Source organism: Atractosteus spatula, chromosome 18 (assembly GCF_055471065.1).
Source record: "Atractosteus spatula isolate fAtrSpa1 chromosome 18, fAtrSpa1.hap1, whole genome shotgun sequence".
NCBI classification, from domain to species: Eukaryota; Metazoa; Chordata; class Actinopteri; order Semionotiformes; family Lepisosteidae; genus Atractosteus; species Atractosteus spatula.
Window position 1 is genome coordinate 17,960,723 of NC_142723.1, and position 18,921 is coordinate 17,979,643.

General features: G+C 37.6%; 1 long non-coding RNA gene across 1 annotated transcript in view; it reads right to left on the minus strand.

The window, feature by feature from the left end:
• LOC148818739 (uncharacterized) overlaps positions 1 to 18,921 on the minus strand; it is a 73,360-nt gene that overhangs the window by 46,727 nt on the left and 7,712 nt on the right. The window contains exon 2 of the long non-coding RNA XR_016094413.1: positions 7,962 to 8,057. This is a non-coding gene — a long non-coding RNA (uncharacterized LOC148818739). The remainder of the gene's footprint in view (positions 1 to 7,961; positions 8,058 to 18,921) is intronic.

Consider the following 18,921-nt stretch of genomic DNA (forward strand, 5'->3'; position numbering starts at 1 on the left):
ATATGGTGTTGGTGAACTTATTGCGTGTGCTGGCAGATGGCAAAGAGTTGTCAATTACTTTTTGCATCATGGGCAAAAAGTAATTGACACGGGCAATTCACGGGCAGTTGTACCAACTGAGAAGAAATCGAATGGCCGAGAGAGAACGAGATTGTATATTGAAAGGAAGGTTGAGAGGAATGTTGCAATGAAGCCTAAAACAAATAATGAAACATTTCTTTTAGTACTACAACAGCAAAAGAAGCATTAAGGATGAAGTAAAAATAGGAATCTGGAGCAATGAATGTGTAATTATAGATGATGAAAGGGAAACGACATGTACTCAACAAATATTTCACTTAGGCGTTCTGTAAGAAATGCAGACTTTTAGTTATTAAAAAGTTCAGGGTTCTTAATGAAGGTAGTGGAAACAAACTATAAATAAAACTGGGAAATGGAGCTAAAAAAGGCTTCTTATATAAAAGAAGCTTTCTTATGACTCGGATGTTTGTTAATGTACCATTTACATCTTCCCCACCCCCCCCACCCTCGAGAAGCAATAAAAAGTCTTCACATTTTGTGTGTTATATAGTCAAAAATGAAGAATTTAAAGCCAGGGATGTTGTGTTAACACTGTACAATGCCCTCGTTAGGCCTCGTTTAGATTTCAGCAGGGTCTCAACATTCTCAAGGCTCACACCTACAGTATACTGTCACATAATGTTGTACAGTTTGTAGTACATATGGTTAAAAGACATAAGTAACCCTTCTTTATATGATAATAAAAGTACTAATGCATTAGCTTTAATTAATATAACATTGATCAACTAAAATAAACCATTGTAATCGCAAACATAATGGTAACCAGCTAGGAAAAACAGTATGAATCCTCCCTCTGTATCCAGGGGATGTCTGCACTTTCTGTGCCTTAACAGTTATTTCCCTGCCCCGTGGTTAGCGTGCCCTACTGTAATGAAAAGGGCAATAAACCCATCAGTGAGCCTGTAAAGTTGTCTCCAGCCTGACACTCTCTCTGCTGCTGACACAGAGCTGGGAGAGTGAGTTACAATGTAAAAGCAAGACCACACTGACATGCGGATGCTACAGTAGGTAGTGGGTAGGAGGCAGGGAAATGGAGGCTTACAGTACTTACTATAGTAGCTACTTTTGTCTCCTGATCCTTATCTGTGGCTCAGCTAATTTGAAGTTGAATTTAACAACTTTCAACAACTCTGCTCTTCTTCCTTCCAAGACCAGACTGAATAAGCAAATACAGAAAAGCTGAATTCACAGATGTCAAGACCCTGCTGTACAATTATGGTCACTACAGAATAGAAAAGGTAGAACTGCTGTTCTGGAATCAGTCCAGAGAAGAGCAACCAGATTCATTTCAGCACTTAAATGCATGCCTTACATTGAGCGTCTGCAAGCACTAAACCATTTTAGTTTTGCACCGAGTATGAGGGGACCTAGTATGAGCACTCAAAATCAATGTCCAAAGACATTGACAGTGTCAACCAAAAGGACTTCTTCAAAATGAACAGTGAAACACGAACCCAAGGACACAAGTAGAAATTACTTGGAAATGGATTTAAAACCAAGAACAGGACATGCTTCTCACACAGTGCCCATGAACACATCATGAAGTATTAGAGGTTGGGAGGTAGGTTGCTGGGTAGTGATCTCTTCAGTTAAAACTTGGCAGTGTGGAAAGCCTACAACATACTGCATATAAGGAGAGATGTTTTTCTGTAATGTCCCTGTTTTTTTCTGCACTGGGACTACAGTATTCAGAATGGATTTGTACAAGCACAAATAGCTTGAAGTTGTAAAGTTATTAATACTTTAACAGATCTCAATGTTTTTTTTTTCCTTATGGAGGAGCGATGTTACGGTTTTATTTTGTTAATTAAGCCACATATGTGAAGTGCTATGGCAAAACATTACTAAAAAGTGTTGTGTTTATGCTGGATCATCAGTTAAGAAGAGAGGTTGGACAGTGACATATTTTACGGCTCTTGAGAAGCTCTGCACAGTGCTTGACGACATCAAGGTAGTGGAACTTGACCAGCATTGAATGCAGTGTCTCCTCCTCTGGCAAGTCACTCAGTTGCCATTGCTTGGGGTCGAGCTAGAGGAGCTGACTGGGGACCTCAAAGGAAAGCAAATGTCGCGTAGTCATATCCAATCCCCGGCATCACTAGGGACGTTTGTAGAGCAGGTGTCTAACTTATGATTCTGTGAAGGATCTTTGCTGACATAACCACTCCCTTTCAATGTCTCACAATGAGAAGTGCCATTCTTTAGCGGGTGAAAACTAGAACGACGCGCTAACATATTCTCTTGTCCAGGCTTTCCTTGACCTCAAGTTGCTATTTATGCCGATCACTGGTGCCAGCAATGTGGTACCTGCCACATGTGGGCGTTAAGAGAAGTAGGTTGTTGCTCATCCCAGCACTGAGCCAGTTAGGACAGCATTATTGTGCAATGTGGACCATTTCTCTATTAATCTACACACAAATCCCACATCTTTCAGGTGATTCCTCATCGTCTGTGACAGGGTAGGGCAAGTGAATTAATGGATAGAGGTATTACTGACCTACAATTTAGAAATAGTGCACCTTGCTAGGCTCAAACACCTTCATGCAGATATTATTTTGAGGAGGAATGGTCCAAGTGAACCGATTTCTGCACCCCAGAGAGACGTGTACCAGCTTCAATCTCTGGTTCTGATCTGCAGGAGTCCCTGGGGCTTCATGTCAGCAGGTAAGTGTGCACCAAGGTCTTGGTCTGTGACGGTGTGGCCAATGTGGGCACTTTAACAACATAAGAGAATTTACAAATAAGAGGAGGCAATACAGCCAATCTAATCCATTTTGTGGCTGGTGATTAATGGATCTAAGCATCATTTCTTGAACGTTGTGCTACAATTTGCAAATTTCATTAGTTTGCTTTCTGTACCACAATCCAGATATCTATTGTAGATCTACGGTATATGGAGTAAAGTAGGAAGAGCAGTGGTCCAAATACAGTTCCCTCTGCTACTCAGCTAATTATACCACACTATTTTGGGCATTCACCCATCATCTGAACTCCTTTTTTTTCTATCCATTCCTTTCTCTTTACTGTGGATGGCTGCTGCCCGCAAATTGAGAATAATTTGAGAACCTTTATCAAAACTGAAAATTTAAATATACTACATTGTGTATGTCCTTTACGTATTGCATGTTCAAATAACTCTATAATTGTATTTTAAGACCTGCTTTTTCTAATAACAGTTTAATTTATTTTTTACAATAACCTTAAACAGAAGTTAGACATTGACCTACAGATAAATTCAGTTTTGAAACCTTTTTTTAATGATTTTCTAGGCTGTGGGTACTTTCCCTTTTCTTGAGCAAGTCTAAGAAGACTTTTTTATTAATGACCTATGGAAAACATTTCTCATTTCCTTAACTACAGCTGGTAGAATACCATAAGGCCCTGGATATTTCTTAAGTGCTTCTAATAACATGTCTGCCTCCTCTATTCCAATGCGATTTCATGTATAATGCTGTCCTCCTGGCAGGAGCTTGCATGGTTAGTGAGCAGCTTTGGAGTTTATCTACAGTACACGACGTGCTCATGAATCTTGTCCATGGTGTTTATGTGGTGATGCATGTGTACTGACTGGTAGCCTCATGTACAACATGGCACCAAGAGCACAGAGCCAGGCTCGAGCAATGAAAAGATAACAGCAGACTAAGTGGAGTCTGCTGTCCAGAAGTGTAAGGAATTATTATTATTATTATTATTATTATTATTATTATTATTATTACCATTAATGACATGACAGGAGTGGAAAGGAACTCATTCAGTATTTACCTGTTAATGCTTTTGCAATAGTTGAGATACTGTAAATGTAAGAAAAACAGCGTATCACACTGGAGGGGCGCATCGTAAGCAGATTGGTAGGGCAAAACACTATTAGAGTGAGTCTAGTGTACATGTATATGTTACCTGCTTTGTGTGAACTGTTGTAAGGCTGAGCTGTGAGGCTAGCATTGAGGCCTTTGCTAATAAAAGAGCTTCAGCAAAATATTCCATCCTGCCTCCATCTTATGAACAAGCACTTGAAAGTGCTACGATATCTGTACTACAAAAGGAAAGACCTTGGTGTATTTAAAGAAATCAATTAAACAAATTCAAAATGCTTTTTCTTGCAAAAAAAATATTATCCCATCCTGTATTCAAATACATTGCAAAAGCTGAATCAAGTATTTTAGCATGCATAGTCTTTATAATTGAATGTCTTTCATGTACATTAAAGTAATGCATTTTTTAATTCATGTAAACGGACTTTTCATAATAGCAGGACATAAATCATATGATTAATACTTTTTTTCTTGCCATGATTCCAATGCTGTAAACAAGCACACAAATGCACAAAGCTGCCTCTTTTCAAATGTGTATCTGTTTTTCAAGCAGTAATCCATCTCTATTCATAACACAGCTGCAAGATATAAGTGCAAGTTCTGCACAGAGAGGCTTCATCATTTTATTACAACTAAGGAGCTAAAGGAATTTTGCTGTTCGTTTTGTGGAATGTTGCTTGGCTTTGAAAGAAATAAAAAGAAATACTGAAATTCTCAAATTCCAGGCATCTTAACTATCCCTTGAATGTTTGAGGGAACCACAGTTCTGTTATCAGCGATTTAAAATTGGTTTCAAGGTTTACAAAGAGCTTCTTTATCCTATCCCGAAATGAAACAATTTCACAACAAAGCTAAGATGTAGAGTTTTGTAAAGCAAGTCCAGTTAGCTCATAGGGAATACTGCCAGCGTAATTAGAATCTGAGAGGAAAACAAAGCAAGATGCTCCTCATAAAGCTGAGCCACTAAAGACATAGAAGAAGTAAAGTCTTAGAGTCAAGAGACAAAAGAAAAGGGTTATTTGTGTTCTCATTCTCAATGATTCACGTCCTATTCTACAAATATAATTCTTTTTCAGTCAGTTCATCTGTATGGAGGTTTTGAAGTTCTAGGTTTCTGATGTGACAGTGACAGCTTCTACTGCCATTCTCAATTCTCCGATTGTAATATCTTCACATCCATACATACCTGTAAATGTCTTTTGTATATATACACTGTATATTACATGAATATCTAGTATTTTCTTACATTACCAGCAACAAGTGAGTAGAAACAGTCTTGAGACATACAGTATAATACAGTTTTGAAGCAAATTGAAATGTTACAGGTATAAGAGACGTCAAAAGCCTCAACATGTTCCAGTGCTCAATTTCCATAAAACAAATTGTTTACGGATGGTTTGAGTGAAGGAATCCTAACTGTGGCTGAGCAAATTGTATTAAAAATACTGTACTAAGAGTAGCATTACTGGTAATAAAATTAGTATTCATAAACAAACTGCCCGCCATCACCCCTGCAACACAGGAGAACAACAGATAACGGATAAAATAATTTATGATATGAAAGAGTATGGCCACCCTGTCAAGTTGCTATGGCATTTTAAAGCTAAAATATATTACCTGCTTTTAATAACAACGTGCCCTTTAGATTTATTAATCTTGGTTAGACTTGATAAAACATTTGAACAAAACTGTGACTTCATCACATGTATACTGGAATCATCATTTAATTTACTGTTAACTTTCAATACAGAGGCAAATTGTCTTTCAAAAAGCCCAACTCGGACCTGATCAAGTCTGGCACCCCTGGTTCGATGTTCGCCACTTTTGAACAGTGTGGGGCCCTATTTGTAATCTTTAATTTAAGACTATTTACTATTTTTCCCTGTTCCTGGTTGAAAGGATTTCCAGTTCTGACTAAATGTTCCTTTATAATTTAGCAATCATTTCAAACAGTTGTGACACAACAGCTTGACACTCTAAATCATGCACACTTCACTGAGCAAAAGTTTTCAAAATCACAATTTCAATATCTCCAAAAAACATAATGACACTCCATCACAAAAGTGTCTCAACCACCTCATTAAACAGACAGACAATGATTTTTATGAACATCAGATAGTGGATAGAGCTTAATTTCATGTAAGAAACTATAAAATGTAGTTATTGATTAGATGGGTTCCAATTCATACTGTATAAGATATTTGTAAAGACTGGATATTTACATTGATAAATACAAATAGCACAGTAGTTTCTGAAGAAAAGCCCTCTTTGTACTTATAAAATAACTTGCCAGTCCAAAATATCAACTTTGTGACAAGTTGTCATTTTCAGCAAAATAGACCTTACTAGACATAGATATAGACGCGCAAAAGGAAACTGGTAGTGCACTTTATAATAAATAGCTCAAGAGCTTTCAAAGTACAAAGGAGTATATATCTGGTGGTAAAATGTTAAATAAGGGCTCAACTGCTAGCCTGTTGAATTTTAAACATGGGGAATGTGATCTATCAGGGGAATTGACAGATATGAAGCAGGGCTACAATTGGCATGTCATGGAAGCCCGCCCACAGAACAGTTTTTCATTCACATCCCTTCCAACAATATAACCTAGCATGAAAGGTTGGACTAAAAAAAGTCTATGATAGGCATACTGTATATACTGTTACAGTCCTATATAATTGAAGTAACTGAATTGACTCCTCAGAAGTAACCCTAGATTTGTTCAGGTTAAGGAAGATGCATATATACTGTATTAGGAATATTTTTTTTAACTTTTCTGAAACCCACAGTATTTGCTCCTTTTGAATTGTTCTCATTCACTAGTTCACACGCATCTACATCATTTTTCATGCAGACCTAGATACCTTCATGAAAGTTAACCACAGTATTTTCATTACTTTCCCATGCTCTTTTACAGCTGCCGTTCAATTATTGAGATTCTCAAATTGGCAATGTAGAGATCAGAAACAATATCAGTTTGCAGTCACAAGATTACAGGCATAATTTTCTTTTTGAAATAATACCTCATAGTTTTAATGTCTGAAAAAGTGGAAGGATAGGAATTTCCCTTAGTGTTTTTCTTGTCAATGACTTGTAAAGTGCTACTGGCATAAGAAGACAACTCGTATCATTTACGGGATTATGTACTGTATTAAACTAAACACCTGCCATCCATGGATTACTGTACATGCACAGTACCTGATTGTGGGGGTATACTGGCTGAGTGTAAACAAAAAAAAAAGTATCCATTTGTAAGTTACTGCATTAAAATATACACACGGACTGTATTAAACTAATGGGTGGGTATCATTTATTGTAAGAAAATTGTGTCCCAAAAAAAAAGTTTCCAGTAAGGGACAAGGGGTTCTTCAAGATTCTCTTCGAAAGGAAATTAACAGGTACAGTATATGGTTTTCTTTTCCTAGCCTGGCTCTTCAGCTAAACAAGGTCAACGTCGTCAAGAGATTATATATAGTGTTCCATGTATTTTCTGTTTGAGCTCCAATATTTATATACTGTTACTTTAAAAGTGAAAGGTTGGAGTGGTGAGCAAGCTGCAAAGGATCATGGAGAGGTTAATTCCACAGTGAAAAGTAAAAAGAAAAAAGAAAAGTTTCATTTCTTTGTTCTTTTTGCTTTTCACTGTGGATTTAACCTTTCATGCTTTGTTTAAAAATAAACACTAGTTAAGGTTTTTACTGCCTGATGGCACATTCAAAGTCTTCAAGGAATTTTTCTCATCAGATTTTGACCCAAGCCAATAATCATAAACAGATTTTTTTTCTGATGAAACTGCAAAAATCATTATCACTACCTGTAACTCTGAACATTTTTTTTAACATTTCTGTTACTTCCTCAAACAAGAAATAAACAAAAGTCTGTTTATGTATTATGGATTACTGGGATCTGCAGTTCAAATATCACGCACTGAATAGTATCCTTTCAAGCACTATTTTCGTGCTGTATCCTTGAGTAGCTCCGGTCTTAAAGGAAACATTGTTTATGGTCAGTGGTTTTCAAAAAGAACTACAGTATTTGACATTTAAAAGGTTTAGAGTAAATTCTTACCGCAGTTGAACTACGCGTCCAGCAAGCTTTCCTTCGGCTCCGGCACTATAAATGTCTGAATCGCGTGCATCCCCCTCGGATGGAAAGGTTTTTGATCTGAAAAACAAAACAGAATCACTGACAAACAATTATCATTAAACCACTGTGAATAGATTTTTTTTTACAATCCCCTGGATTTAAACAGGACAAGTGCACTCCAATGCCGGCGACTGAAGACAGTGGATGAAAGCCCCAAATGAAATCAAAGGCAAGATCTAAAATAGGTAAAGTAAGGTGACAGCAGATGGGAATTGTAGAATCAAAAGAGAAGAGCAGTGGATGACAGCGAGGACATTGGGCATGTCAGACAATTCTGCTTTGTTGGCTTGATAAAAAAACAAACCAGGGCAACAGTGGACTACAAACGAGGATGAGAATCGGAATGGGCATGAGGAAAATAGCATGACCAGAGACTGTCGGGTGTGATGACGTTGAAGGAAATAAGACATTTATTCCTGGCGAGGATATTTCATAAGGATATTCCACACATGTCCCTATAGAAAGCTGAGACTGAGAAGAATTACAAATGGTTCGTAACACAATCACACACTACAAGAGGGCTTGATGGGCATTCTGGTTCATGTGGTATTTTACCTTTTTTATACGTAGACAAATAGTATAGTTAGGGTCCCCTAGTCAAAATACAGGTGGCGTGGTGGTGCGGTGGTTGGTATTGCTGCCTGTGAGTGTGTGTCTGTGTGGCCCCTGCGATGGACTGTCACCCCCTGCCGTGAACCTGATGCTTGCCAAGAGGCTCCGGATCCCCCACAACCCTGAAATGGATTAAGAGGTTAGAAGATGGGTGGGATAGTCAAGATATTGTGACGAGAGATTACATGACTTGTAAACTAGAATGAGTGAATGTTGATTTTTCAATCTGATGTGTTGGAAACCCAGAAACAACTGACCAACTGCCACTTCTCTAGCTAAGAAAAGGAATAAGAAATGATTGTCCTGAGCTGGGTACGATCGCTGCTTTGCTGCTGCTGCAGTCAGTCAGCAAACACTGCTGGTGAAGACTGAATGGAGACTACACAGAATCAAGCAGCAGCTGAGAACTTAAATGCTTAAGACTTAAGACTCTTAAATGCAAGGTAATAAAGCTGAAAGACCTTCACAGACAAACAATATTCCAATTTTGTGCCTTCCAGAGGAGTTTGAACATCACAATCTGGTCTAATTGTTAAGGAAACCAGTTCCTAAAGGATCCTAATCTGGAGCAGTGAGAATTACTGAAAAGGCACTATGGCAAGCCCCAGATATTATGTTTTCAAGTTTCTCTGGAACACTGATACCTATTTGAAAGAAATGGCCTTGTTTGGTCTTCAGGAAGACCTGTACTGTGCTTCTAACCAGATTAAAGTCCAGTGATTGTTCTGGAAACATTTCTTTACAGTACAGTTTTTCTTGTGCCCCAGAGTACACATGGTCCTAAATGTTGGGGCACAGCATCCGTTTGCAAATAAGGAGACCTTTCTTTACTTTTTTCCTCTGCTCTTCATCATTCGAGGGGACTGTGTGCATGAGTGATGGACTCATTTTGGTTATCCGAGGAGTGTCGGCTCAGAGTGTTTTTACAGCACTTGAACATTGAGATCTTACCAATGTTTTTCTTTTTTCATCTTTTTTTTTTACTTGTTTCACCCTGATGACATTAACTATTGCAGTGGTTTATTTATTTATTTTTCTTCCAGGGTTGTGTTGTTGAGTGCTCTGCAGTGTGTGGAGTGTTTTTATTTTAACTCCTGTTTTCGTCTCTGATGCTTGCCGATTATTGCAAATATGTGAATTATTTATTCTGCTCCTGGAGGCAACTTCTTCTATGCTTTTTGGCTGTATTTTGTGGGGAGCAATGATGTTTTAAAACCTGTGATCATGAGGACACTATTGTCAGAGATTCGACAGTGTTAAGGAATGGGATGGGCTTTTGTCCTTGTCTGGTCCTCTCTTGCTGGTTGTTTGGGATAGAGGCAGGAGATAGCGAGGAACAAAAATAAGTTCATCTCGATTATTTTGTCTCTCCACTTTCATTTTAATAGCTGCTATGTATTCTTTAATTATTCAAGACATTAATTTCTTGTTGACCCTGGATTTGATTTTTAGACACACCTGACTAATGTTTCTATTTCATCCCGGAATGTGTGTGAGCTACGTTTTCCCAACAAAGTGCTTAGTTTCAATGCAAAGGCCAAATAGAGACATTACTGTAATATAAGAGTTTCGCTTGAAAAAACATAGATGTTTGTACTGTAGACTAGCTGAGAGGTATTACAATGTCCTTCCTCTTCTGCCACCAAAAACGATTCAGTTGTAACGAGAAGGAATATTCAAATTTCTATTTTTGGTCACGGGGTGAGCAACTATGGAAATGAATCAACTATTTCAAATAAAAAGAATTTTCCTCCAGTCCATGCCCATATAAGACGAAAGTGAAACCTGCATGGGAAATGACTGACCAGTGTTATTCTGAGTGCAGATGTGAGTGCTGCCACGAATCACGTGCTGTACTACACAGATTGAAATCGAAAGAGTTGAAAACTCAATTTTGGACATCTACAACATCATTGGGAAAACATTAATTTGGGTGTAGTAGTTATATACTGTATGTTCAGATTCCTGTTAAAGTATTTACTTTTTTTAATCAAAACATCTAGACATAAATCCTTCTTGGAAATTAATTGGATTTTTGCCTTCTAAACTTTTTCTTAATGATATGCAATTCTGAGATAATATCTAAATAATTATCAGACCACCGTGCCAATTTCTGCAGATTTATGATAGATGAATGCTTGCATGCCCCCCACTGGCATCTTTCTACTATGCTACTACAAAATGAGATATTAGAAATGCTGTTTCAAGCTAAATGAATGTACTCTCTCATTTTTAGTCACTCAACAATATTCACATTCTATGGGATGCAGTTAAAGACGTCATTAAAGACAATTCAGCTTTGTCACACAACTATATTAATCTCATCTTGGGGGGGGGGGGGATGATTGAATGGACTTTTTGAGAACAATGCTCAACAATTTCTATAAATAACTACCCTGAAAAGTTTACTTTTTAATAAAATAATTACATTCACTGATGGCACACCTTTCCTAATTTTTATAGGAAGATGTACAGTATAAAAACAAAAATGTTTTAATTGCAGTCTTCCCACTTAACTTCTCGATCTAAAGTAACACATGTGCCATAGCCCATGTTTTATTCTAAATTCTGCGGTTCAGACAACCACTTTCCGAGGTTTCATCAATCCTTTTTTTCTTCCTCCGGCACAGGATGCTTTTCCGGATGCGCTATTGTTTTCTGAGCTAAAGGTGGCAGTTCCAGACACGGCTGCTTTTAAAATGCTCAACATCCCAGTATCATTAATTTTACTGTCTAACTGTATGCTAAGGTACAATCACGCGTGGCCAAATTATTTCACCATGATCAGATGGGCTTTATTATTTACTGTATTATGGTCTGACTTCCAGTGATGTTCACCATCTTCTTCACATTACACAAGTGACCACAGACTGCCTGCCCCTGATCTGTATTTTCAGCCGATGGGGAGGAAGGGTTTGATCTGCTTCAGCTGGAAATTCTTGGGGGTGGTTCTGCATTACAGCATATGGGATAATTGGATCAGGTTTCATCAACATGGTAACAGATTTATATACGAACCCTCTGGCAAAGATGTTGACAGGAAACGGTGCTTTTCCCAATTTGTTATTTCAAGTGTCACTCATCAAGGACCCTTGCTTTCATCTTTCGCCTTGTCCCCAAGCTCGGGTTGTTCATCAGGCTGTGCTCTACTGCTGTGTTAATTCTGTTCAATATTATACATCGCAGTACTGTAGATGACACGATTGTTAATGTCTTCCATCCCTTGCCCCATGTGCTATTCTGAATTATTTAAGGACTTTATGAGGGTATAAGACGAGCTGGTCAAGTCTATAATATTCGGCCTTAAATCTGGAAGTGGAGAGAGGCCTACATCCATTTGTGTCACTGGTGAAACACTCCATGCTCTCGTGATGAGATTTACACGTGCAATATACACCACCACAGTAAACAGCATTTTTAAAGAGAGAGACACTGGCCTGAACAGATGGATACAATTTCCGAATTCTCTTCAGGCTTGCATGTCCCAAATTAAAAATCAATGTGCTGCTTTTATTTTTTTTTGTATGATATACTTCTTGTTTTTTGTATGTTTCCTCTCTCTCCTCCTCTAGGCAATTAGAAGAGACTGCACTTTAGAGTTTTGAGCTTATTTCTGTATTTCAGACACAACTTGGAAATTTAAACAATTTCATGTATTAAGTTCTCCACACATGTAAGAATAATTATACAGTTATTTACGATTCACACCAAAAATCCAACATGCTGATTTTCCTATTTTATATAATCTTATACTGCTTTCAGACAATTCTCCTTTCTCTTAATCATGCCGCAGTGACAAAGAGATAGAGATCCTAACAGATATTGTCAATGAGGACAATGTTCTTTGCTTGCTTCAGGACTTGTAATACAATATCTGTGTTGTTCAAAGGTTAGCAGCATTTACCACCTGGAAAAGCGTCTTGAAAGTTGCCAGTTTTTGGGACAAAATTTTGCATAATATCGAATATATTCAGGCACCAAAACTGAGATGACTGATCCACTGCACAGTGCATTTCTGTATTTTAATCATCAAATTAAAAAGTTTGTTAACAGTAAGAACAAAACTGAAGAACACGAACTCTCTTAAAATTTCGTACTTATAGAATGCAATAGACTTTCACTTTATACTGAAAAGAGCAATTGAGCAAGAGGAAACTAACAGAAATGAATACACATCATTACAAATAACTAATTTTAACTGAAATGAATTTTTCAGTGAGTTGCATCAGTAAATTCAGGTTTAACCCTCTAAAGCTTTGAAAAAGAGGAGACGTGCTTACGCTCAGTCTTCACAATCCCTCCGATACAGTGCCTCAGTTTCGTTCTTGGACACCTAGTGACAACGTTACTGGCACAACACAAACTGGTATTAACATATGGCGTAGATGCAGGCTTTTGGGTCTCTACAAGTGAAGGGATACATTAGCGTCTATGACAGAGATGAAAATTGAGAATGAGAAGAAATGTCAGCATTTCCGAACCCCTCAGTCTGACTCCTCACTCCTCTGAGTGTTCCCCATTTTGCACGGCCTCGCACAGAGCCTCGCACCATTGCACGACCCATCAAAACTGTAGCAGGGCAGCCCAGCAAGCGGGAAGGATCAATACAGCCAGTTGTTTCTACTTTTATTGGGCTGTCGCATTTTCTTCCGTGACCGTGTCCACTACATTTAATAAAGTATCACACATTGTTGATTTAAGTCATTGATTATCAATGAGTATTCTTAAAATGTTTAGGGACCTGCAAAATAAGAGTCAATAACAGATCATGACTATCAATTGACTTTACTATCACTCATAACAGAGCACTCCCTGCAGACACTGTGGTGGAGACATGCATAATGTATGCATAACACATGGGCATATTTTGAACATATTTTATATATATATATAGAAAGATATTGTACATTTCCTTCAACCTTGAGCTACACTTTTCTGTGGATAAGTAACTGCAACTGTAGATAACACAGAACGTGAACTGCAACATGTTACAACTCCAGCTGTATATACAGTATTCCGTTACTTCATAGCAGTATGAATGAAGTCAAAAAAGAACAATTTATTAGACACAACAAATCATTCAAAAGATGGCTCTACATAGGAAAGGACTAGTTACAGCTTATTACAGGGTAGACGGTTTAAAGAATACCATGAAAATATCTAGGGAATATGGTAAAGAAGAAATTATGCAAATTATCTTGATATGGATGAAAAAAGAAATGTAAGAAGTTAGGCTTTGGGCTATAGTTTAGGCTTTTATAAAACTCTGCCGTAAGAAAAGCAGACACAAACATAAGCAGTGATTATTTTTGAATATCATTGCTTAAAGCGTTTATGTATTTCTAACTGCTAACTGCTCATGAGGGGGTTTCACATTTTAACACTTCCTGGGACTGGAGCCAATAACTAACCCATGTGAACAGCATACTGTACCAGGTTTTCTTGGATGATTGACCCATTCGAGATGAAATAATTATAAGGATTTATTAAACTTAAAATTTTGCAAGACATCAGCAGAAACAATGCTCAAAGGAAGGAACTAAGATATATTTTTACTAATAGTCATGTTTCTAAGGGAGGCATAACTGATATTCAAATAGTCCAGGCATAAAGGGTATAAGCTACTGTATGTACGGTCGTGTATGAGTTCACCGATGATGTATTATACTGTTGTCCGGATCTGAGATGCGTGGTCTTTGTCAGATATTTAAAATAGTGGAAATAGATCACATTGTACAGTACATGTTTATCTTATTTTTAACAGTGATGCACACATTACAAAAACAATGTTCCCTTGTTCCCAAGCTCTATCCTTCAGAACAATAGCACCACAGTCACTGTATCACCCAGTGTCAGTGCAATGCCTCCAATACTCAAAGAACAGTTGACAGAGAGATAGAAGGTCAGAAACTCAAATAAAATATCCTTTATCAATAAAGAGGTCTAGAACAATATTAAACTGCCACTTAAAGAGATCTGACCTACTATCTCACTTAGCAGAAATGCCCATCTTGATAGTTCATGGTTTTGTCCTTTTCTTTTCAATACATTAGACAAAGCTGTCAAGACCTGACTACTGATCATGGAAAGCTGATGGAGATACATTTCTTTTTATTCTTTTGATGCTGTGACAAGCTGTTAAAGTGTCACAGTCTATTCAGAAAAAGGTGCTGAAAGTTTACTTAAAAATACAGCTTGGTATTTTGTTTTTACATTTTTCTGAAGTGAATCCCATTACCTATACAGTAGGGACATTTCAGAAACAAAGATTTCTAGTTTATCTTTATGTCATACAAAACAGTAACTCAAATTTGGATTTAAACATGTATGGATTGCCAAAATGTTCCCCAGTGCATGTTTCTGAAGGGTTTTAAAGATTGCTTTTTAACAAAACAAAAAATGTTGGTGTCTGATTTTTTGTTACTTTCATAGTTCTCAGTAAGCACTTAATTCATTCCTGCAAACCAGGTACAGTGAAGAAACACTGAAGATCAATGTGTGATCCAATCTCTTTTGACACAGGAAAGCCTTAAAAGTAAATGTAGCCATCCTTCAGAGTTTAAGTGCCTGCAGGTACTGTTTGAAACAGCTGTCTGGTTAGTCAGGCACCTTAATCTGAACACATTTTTGTCTTTACTCTCACTAAACAGACCTTTTACTTGCTCTGCTTGCCTGTCATACCAGATTTGAAACGAAAACCACAAGACGGCTCTTCAAAAACTAATCCGTGGAAAACTATGTACAGGTGAAACAAACCTTTTAATGCTTGTTTGGCCTTCCAGTGAATAGAAAATTATGTATTTTTTAAATGACAAATGACAAAATATTTTCAGATAAATATTAAGATTACTGTAAAGGACTGCCACATAGCTCTTGAGAAATGTGAGGACTGACTTCCAAAACACCTTTGAGTTTGTTTGGAATGAGATGCTTGGAGACTCTCAAGTTTGAGAGGACTGAGATCTTCTAAAGCTTCTCAGACAGGACTACAATACTCACCTGTACTGTAGGTCCTACTGACCCACATGGAAGTGAATACTGCTTGAAGCATGGCCGTATCCCCCACCACTCCTAGTATGTACTGTATGTACATAAGAATATAACAAGAGAACATTGGCTCATCTTGCCATTAGTTATTGATCCACGAATCTCTTCCACCCAGTTAATGAAAGAACCCAGGGTACAGCCTCAACAACACAGATTGTTCCACACGCCTTTTTTCAAAAGCACTTCTGCATAGACTCGATACACATTGTAGCTGTTGAGTGTTATTACAATATGCAGTGCTGGCAATATGTTGCACTGCTTTACTCATATCTGAAGCATTCCCACTTCTTCATTAGAAGTGTAACTTGTGCACTTTAAAAAAAAATAGTCCTACTGACCTACAATTTGAATTATTCAATGTCTGAAATTTGAGCAGGAACTGAGTGATGAAATGAGTGAGCGATGCCTGGAAAATTAGGGATTAGAGTTCACCAGTAGATGGTGCTTTTCCCTTTTGTGAAGAAAATCCAATTAAGACCCAGGATACTACAGTACATACTGTACTGTTCTGAGCATCAAAAGACACCTACCATTATTTATACATGTATATTTTGAAAGATATTAAGAATATGGATTTGACTTTATTATATTATTTTATTGCCATTTAACTTGATCATTCATAACTGACTGTGATACATGTGGTTGCATAAACACTAAATAGTGAGAGCTGATGTGTGCACAGATGATGAGATCATTTAACCTGTTTAATGTCAAGGTGAGTGAAAACCCAGAAAATAAAACGGAAAGGAACCAATAAACCGTAATCCGTTACATCAAAAGAAAGATGCCTTTGTGTGATCAGTATGTCAGAGACCATGTTCACAGCCAGTCATTTCTAACCTCAGAGTCATTACAAACAAGAAACAGTTCATCAATGGCAGGCCATGATCCGGCTCACCTCTTCACACCAGATCAATGGGTGGGTCCAATTGAGATTGTCAAGGCAGGAGTGTCTAGTCGCCTGACCACATGGCGCTATATTGATTAAGTCCCAGGACCTCACATGCTGCTGTTCCTGTGGGCTTATCTTACAGTATACGACCACATTACAACTGAACCAGATCAAGTCCTTGCGCTGCTTATGTAAGAGCAGCTTTCTTGTTAGATGAGAATGTGACAGTTCTGCCATGGACACCCTACTCCTTCAGATCCCAGCTCCTGATGATGCAATAATTTTTGTTAATTTCGGGTGAAGGTCCATTCTACATTTTCTACATTTAGTCCAATTACTAAAAAGCCTCACAGATCAGTGCTTGAATTTGCATTGGGAGCAACTTGTTTTGCTTTTTCAAAAATATCTACACATTGCCTGACATGCTCCAATCCTTGTCAGTGCACAAAGCAATGCAAAACTTGCAGACATGAAAACTGTCAAGTTAGAAATTTCAGGTGCAGGCTGACGAAGCTTCACCAAATAAATCTTTCTTTATTGTCACATCCACGTCAAAATCCATGCATGCAACTAATTGAGCAAAATTAGATACATCCTTTGTCTCAACTACCCATGTGTTCAACCTGTCTTAATTCCACATTGTTAGACAGTAGAACAATGCAAAAGTTGGATGGTTTGGTCTCCAAGAACAGACAGAGGCAGCAGGTAGGGCAGGATGTGTCACTAATGTACTGTATATGCCCTTCCTGTCCAAGTAATTCTTCAGCTCACTCTGTAGGATGTTTGTGAAGCTACTGCAGAATTGGTTGATTTCTTGTATCTGGATGAAATATCTATAGAAGAAATCAACAGGTTTGTGACAGGCCTTCCTTCAGACTCTCAGTAATCAGCTTGCAGGACCTACAGTAAACACGTGGGAAATACAGCAGAGATGCTGTGCAAGGAAACTATTTTTATAAAGCTGCTCCCTATCTTGTGTGCACCAAAAACACATACACTAAACCAACCCCAATACCAGGTAACAGTACCCTCTATACTGTATATCAAACTAATCTAAATGAGCCCCTATATGACAATGTGTCTCACAACCCTTTAACAAATATCTAATTAATGAATGCACCACAGGTGAACCTATTTACAAAGAGTAGCTGCCTTAACAACCGGTGCCGTCCTTCGGATGAAACATAAAACTGAGGTCCTGACTCTCTGTGGTCATTTCTTGAAAAGAGTAGGGGTGCCAAATTTCCCATTGGCCTTTATCAGACTCCTAATAACCCTCATCTCTGAACTGGCTTCATCACTCTCTTGTATCTGGCGCACTATGGCTGCTGTTGCATCATCCAGGTGGGGCTACACATTGGTGGTGGTGGAGGGGATCCCCGTTACCTGTAAAGAGCTATGAGTGGAGTGTCCTATATAAGTGTAAGCAATTATTATTATTATTATTATTAACTCTAGTGGCAGTCAGCTGAACGTATTATCCTTACTTACTGCAGGCCTGCCACAAGATTTATGTTTGAAGCACAAATTTTTTGTAGGAACGCGATGTGGAATATGCAGCATTCATGCAGTGCTTTGGTAAAAGCTCATCATAAATAATGCACTAAGGCATTGATTTCTTCTGTCCCCACTATTGTAAAATTCCTGGGATCATATTCAATGTATCTAATAGCTTCTTATATACTGTAGATATATTAAGTATTTCTTCATATTGTCATTTTTCTATGGCAAATATTTTAATTTTTGTCATCTTTGACATATGTTTTACAGTTGTTCCGCTTCACGGATGAGTGCACCAGGATTTTAATCTCAGTATTCCTGGGACTTCAGACTATATAGGTTTCTATGCAAAAGACATACAGTACAGTATATAACCTCACTGATATTAACTTTGAGATTTCAGAATACAGGCATACATCTCCAGAACTGCTTTGTAAACTTGGTTACTCTGCAACTATAATTTAAGTGCTAATGTGTTTATTGTTTATTTAAACCAGCAGTTACTGAGGCTAAAACAGAGAATATTTCTATGTACTCAACATGAAGCAACAAACAAAATAATGGGTATAAATGCAATTACTTTTATTTAGTTCTTACTGGGATTTCTTCAGAGTTATACGTCTTTTATATTTGTAAATCCTCTCTGAAAAATGAAGAAAATGGGCTTCAAATTCTTCAAATTATTGAATGTATGTTTGCTTTATAAATACAGCACACATTCTTACAACGTTTTTGTCTAGAATATAAGTGAGTTCATGATACATTAATGTATTACAGGTTTCCTAAGCATGACTATTCTATATCTTAATATCCTTTCAGTTAAAAACAAAT